Source organism: Phyllobates terribilis, unplaced genomic scaffold (assembly GCF_046119375.1).
Source record: "Phyllobates terribilis strain yellow unplaced genomic scaffold, ASM4611937v1 Scaffold_297__1_contigs__length_2349677, whole genome shotgun sequence".
In the NCBI taxonomy this organism is placed as follows: domain Eukaryota; kingdom Metazoa; phylum Chordata; class Amphibia; order Anura; family Dendrobatidae; genus Phyllobates; species Phyllobates terribilis.
Window position 1 is genome coordinate 1,006,518 of NW_027363057.1, and position 6,054 is coordinate 1,012,571.

The following is a 6,054-nucleotide window of genomic DNA, read 5'->3' on the forward strand; positions in this document are numbered from 1 at the left end:
TGACTGACCTTCATTTCTTAAAGTAATGATGGCCACTCGTTTTTCTTTACTTAGCTGCTTTTTTCTTGCCATAATACAAATTCTAACAGTCTATTCAGTAGGACTATCAGCTGTGTATCCACCAGACTTCTGCACAACACAACTGATGGTCACAACCCCATTTATAAGGCAAGAAATCCCACTTATTAAACCTGACAGGGCACACCTGTGAAGTGAAAGCCATTTCTGGTGACTACCTCTTGAAGCTCATCAAGAGAATGCCAAGAGTGTGCAAAGCAGTCATCAAAGCAAAAGGTGGCTACTTTGAAGAACCTAGAATATAAGACATATTTTCAGTTGTTTCACACTTTTTTGTTATGTATATAATTCCACATGTGTTAATTCATAGTTTTGATGCCTTCAGTGTGAATATACAATTTTCATAGTCATGAAAATACAGAAAAATCTTTAAATAAGAAAGTGTGTCCAAACTTTTGGTCTGTACTGTATATTTAAAAAAGTCTGGTATATACCAGTAAATTATAACTGTGGTTTTGCTGTTCCACGGTAAAAAATCTCTATTATCCTGCTTTTGGCATTTTTTGCCGAAAAAAATAAATAATAGTGTCTCCTGATTGTTCAGACACAAATATATCTGTTGAAAATAGTCTGGTGTAGGCCCGAGAAATACAAGTGTCGTTTTGCAGTTCCACAGTAAAAAATCTCTGTATTATCCTGCTTTTCGCAATTTTTGGCCATAAAGAATAAATAATAGTGTCTCCTGATTGTTCAGACACAAATATATCTGTTGAAAATAGTCTGGTATACACCAGTAAATTATAACTGTGGTTTTGCTGTTCCACGGTAAAAAATCTCTATTATCCTGCTTTTGGCATTTTTTGCCGTAAAAAATAAATAATAGTGTCTCCTGATTGTTCAGACACAAATATATCTGTTGAAAATAGTCTGGTGTAGGCCCGAGAAATACAAGTGTGGTTTTGCAGTTCCACGGTTCAAACCTCTGTATTATCCACTTTTGGGCCATTTGTATCTAAAAAAAACAGTTTGAGTGTGTCGCTCACTGTTCAGCCGCAAATATATATATATTTAAAAAAGTTTGGTATACATACACCAGTAAATTATAACTGAGGTTTTGCTGTTCCACGGTAAAAAATCTCTAATATTCAGCTTTTGGTATTTTTTCCGTAAAGAAAAACAGTAATATTTTCTCCCTGATTGTTCAGATTGTTTAAAAGAATCGGGTGTAGGCCAGAGAAATAGAACTGTGGTTTTCCTCTTCCACGGTTCTAATCTACTTTTTTATTACCCTTTTTCCAATGATAGTGCGAGTGTAAGCTATTTTACTTCCTTTACAATGGGCAAGGCGCGTGGCAAGGGACGTGGAAGTGGACGTTCTGGTGATGGTGCGTGCAGAGGACGGGGCCGTGGCCAAGGTGAAAATGTGCCACAACCAACAGCCACATCTTCTCGCTCCCACTTCTTGACCGAATTACTAGGGAAGCACAGAACAACACCAGTATTGCGAACTGATCAGTGTGAACAGGTTATTAATTGGATACAGTGGCGTACCGCCAAGGCGGCAGACCACGCCACTGCTATGGGGCCCGTGGCCGGAGGGGGCCCGTGAGGGCCCCAAGCAGCCTGGGAACGAGGAGGATAGGTGAGTAGAAGTTTGCGGCGGCAGAGGAGCAGGTTGCAGCAGTGGAGGAGCGGAGCACACGCTGTAGCCGCTGCTGCAGCTACCACGTGTGCCCGCTGCTAAAGAGACATGAATATTCCCTCTTCTCCACTCCCATGGGCGTGGAAAAGACGGAATATTCATTTTCTTTAGTAGCGGGCACGGAGGAGCGCTGAGCCCCGGCTCCTGCTGTCAGTGGCCGCCGCTAAAGAGAAAGCATATTCACTCTTCTCCACACCCATAGTCCCGGCGTGGAAAGGAGTGAATGTGCCGACAGCAGCAGCAGCTCACCTCGGCTTCTGAGAGCGTGCGCAGCTCAGATGCCGACATGAGCTGCTGCAGACAGGACTCAGCGCTGGAGCAGAGGTGAGGAGGGAAGGTGAGTATAAGTGTTTATTATTTTACTAGATGGTGGCCCGATTCTAACGCATCGGGTATTCTAGAATATGTATGCGGCCGACCGGGCACAATCAGCAAAGTGGTGTTTAAATTTGGCGCCAATAATGCTGATTGTTCGCGGCCTGCAAACGCGACCAATCAGCAGAGGGGTGTTTAAATTTGGCACCAAAATCGCTGATTGGTCATGGCCGGCAATCAGCAGAGCGTTGTTTAAATCTGGCGCTAATCTCTGGCGGCCGCGACCAATCAGCAGAGCGGTGTTTAAATTTCAAGCAAAAATCGCTGATTGGTCGCGGTCGGCCGGCGGCTGCGACCAATCAGCAGAGCGTTGTTGAAATTTGGCGCCAATCTTGCTGATTGGTCGCGGCCACGACCAATCAGCAGAGCGTTGTTTAACTTTGGCGCCAATCTCGCAGAGCGGTGTTTAAATTTGGCGCCAATCTCGCTGATTGGTCGCGGTCGGCTGGCGGGCGTGACCAATCAGCAGAGCGTTGTTTAAATTTGATGCCAAAATCGGTGATTGGTTGCAGCCTCTATTTAAATGTGGCGCCCAAATCGGCCGCGACCAATCAGCACAGCGGTGTTTAACTTTTGCGGCAAGATCACTGATAGGTCGCGGTCAGCGAATCGTATTGGTGAGGAACGGCGTGCGGAATCGTATTGGTGAGGACCGGCGAGCGCCGCTGCCTGTGCGGCTACTTCCGCTGTGAGAAGCCGGGAGATGAACGACTGTTCGCAGCAGAAGTATCCAGACCCGCAGCGCCGCTCCCCGGTCCTCCCTTGACACCCTAGCCGCTGATCTCCCGACAGTAGCCCCCTTAGATCTGACTCGTCTCCCACCCGGTAAGACGTTTGTAGCGGTTCCAGATCGGGAGAAGATTTCTTCACTGGGGTCATTCATCTAAACTAGCCGGCCATGCCGGTCTGAAGAAAACTTTCCTGCTCATTACCCGGCATTACTGGTGGCCTACCCTGCGCAAGGATGTGGTAGACTTCGTCTCGGCCTGTTCATCTTGTGCCCGCAACAAAGTTCCCAGACATCTTGACGCGCCCCCTGGGCCAGTGTTGTTGGGGATACCCGGAGCCGGATCAGATGGGGGTTGTAGTCTCCGAGTGGCTGTGACCCGGTCCGTGCCCAGGGTGTCAAGCTCAGTGTGTGGCAGTCCTTATGATGTTACTAGATGTTCTTTTGTGTCTACTACGCCACCCGTTGAATTGCGGTCAATACGGCCGCCGCTGCAGCAGGGTCCGCTGAGGCTGGTGATGTATGTGCAGCTTAGGTAGTATAACCCCCAACGGGAGGGGTATAGCCTCAGGGGGTCAGTTGCAGAGGATGGGGGTTGTGGTGGTGCAGCGGGGATGGAAATGAGACTCAGAGTCGGGCTGTGCAGTTCAGGGTTTGTTTACTTACTGCAGTTGTTCTGGTCACTCCGGCCTTAAGTGACCACCCGAGCCGTGCTGCGTCCACCAGGTCCTGGACTCGGCCAACCCCCAGGTGATTCTGGAGCGTGGTCCTGAGCTCCCTTTCTGTCCTGTCCTCTTCTCTGGCCTTCCCCACCAGGGATCCACCTATGTCCGGCTCCCTCGGGCCTCTTGGTGGTAAACCCTTGTCTCTGGGTTCCCTGACCCTATTCCTGGTCTGCCTTCCGGGTGGATTTAGTGGGTGGTCGTGGCAGATCCTGCCCACGACCTCCGGTTCCTGGCTAAGGTGTGCTGTAGCCTCTGCCAGCTTGGGATCCGGTACCCTGTTGCCAACTCTTCACCCTCTGGTCTAATTTGGGCTCTTGGAGTTCCTTCTTTCTCCCCCTCTGGGTCTTTCTTTCTCCTCTCTCTCTCTCTTGGCCTTGGAGCTGCTCTCCTCCTCTGCTCTCTTCCTCTGCTCTGCTCTGACAAAAGACTGACAGACTGACCCTGATCTAAGATGGTTCCCACCTTATATACTCCCTCTATGTGTGAGCTCAGGTGACCAGCACCCAATGAGCTCCTAGCTTTACCCAGGCTGCTCCCCCTATCTGCCCCTACACTACTGGGATGTTCCACCCCCCTCCCACTCCAGCCAGGAACAGACACTGTCGTACCTGCACATTTCTCTAGTGGGAGTACCGTCGGTCTGTTCCTCGGAAATGGGATGTGTGTAGTGCATGCAGCTAACTGAGCTCAGTTCCACACTCCATCCTTACCCGGGAGTGGAATACCACACCTCTGGCTGAGGTGCAATACCCCTGTAGCAGCCGAATCCTCAGGGTGCTACAATCTTCCAGCCGGTCACCTCCTGCCTCTTCCCGTACCTGCTGCCCCTTGGCAACACATTGCTATGGACTTTATTACAGATATCCCTGTTTCTGCAGGCTGTACAGTCATTTGGGTGGTCGCCGACCGCTTTTCTAAAATGGCCCACTTCATCCCTCTGCCTGGTCTCCCATCTGCATCAGAGCTGGCTAAGGACTTCTTCCTTCACATCTTCCGTCTCCATGGCCTACCCCTCCACATTGTGTCGGATCGAGGGGTTCAGTTCACCTCACGCTTCTGGAGAGCTACGTGTAAACTGCTGGATGTCACCCTGGATTTCTCCTCCGCTTACCATCCACAGTCCAATGGCCAAGTAGAGCGCATCAACCAGATCCTTACCAGCTACCTCCGGCACTTTGCTAATGCTCACCATACCGATTGGGTGGACCTCCTACCATGGGCCGAATTCTCCTACAACAATCATGAGAGCGAATCGACTTCCAAGTCCCCGTTCTTTGTAGTCTATGGTCAACATCCTCGGATTCTGTTTCCCGTCTCCGCTTCTGTGGACAACCCTGCCGTGGAGTCTCTGGTCAGCGAATTTTCCACCATTTGGGAAAATACTAGGTCCGCACTTCTTCAGTCCTCCGAGCGGATGAAGAGATATGCTGACAAGAGACGTCTGGGTCCGCCTCAATTCCGTCCGGGAGACAAGGTTTGGCTCTCCTCCAAACATGTTCGACTCAAAATACCCTCCTACAAGTTGGGTCCTCGGTTCATCGGCCCATTTGAAGTCCTCAAACAAATCAACCCAGTGGCCTACAAGTTAAAACTCCCGGCCACCTTACGGATTCCCAACTCCTTCCACGTATCTCTCCTCAAACCAGTTGTGTTTAATTCTTTTTCCAACAATCCAGGTACTCCCCCTACTCCGGTTTCCGCTGAGGATGTTTTTGAGGTAGAGAACATTCTGGCCACCAAGAGGGTAAGAGGAAAGACCTTTTTTTCTGGTGGATTGGAAGGGGTTTGGCCCAGAGGAGAGAACTTGGGAACCCAGGGAGAACATTCATGCCCCGCTTCTACTTGAAAAATTTCTTTCTGGCCTAAAAAAGAGGGGGCGTAAAGGGGAGAGGTACTGTAGCATCGGCGTCTCTGCCCCCTGCCAGACAGAGACGCCGTCCCTCTCACCGCCGCACTCCCCACCCGACGTCCTCCAGCGCTCCTCTTCCTGCTTCTGCCGGCGCGCGCAGCTTCCTGGGCACTGTGCTTAGGGCGCGCGCGCGCTCCCTCCCTCTTAAAGGGGTCGCGCGCGCCGCCCTAAGGAGTCCCCGGCCAATTGCCGGAGGTCCTCCCATATATAAAGCACCTTCTCCAATATGGAGGTGCCCGAGCAATAGTTGATGCACAGTGTACTCACCTCTGCTTCAGCCCTCAGGTCCCGCTGCTAGCCTGACTACTAGTCCTGCCCGCCAGCCTGACTATCAGTCCAGTTCGCCAGCCTGACTACTCTCCAGCCCGACAGTCTGTCTTCCGTTCAGTCTGCCAGTCTGTCTATGGGCTTTGCCCGCCTGCTTACCTGGAAGCACCTGCCCGCTACCTACCGTGCCTACCTGGAGGCTCCTGCTTGCTACCTGCTGTGCCTACCTGGAGGCTCCTGCTTGCTACCTGCCGTGCCTACCTGGAGGCTCCCGCTTGCTACCTGCCGTGCCTACCTGGAGACTCCCGCTTGCTACCTGCCGTGCCTACCT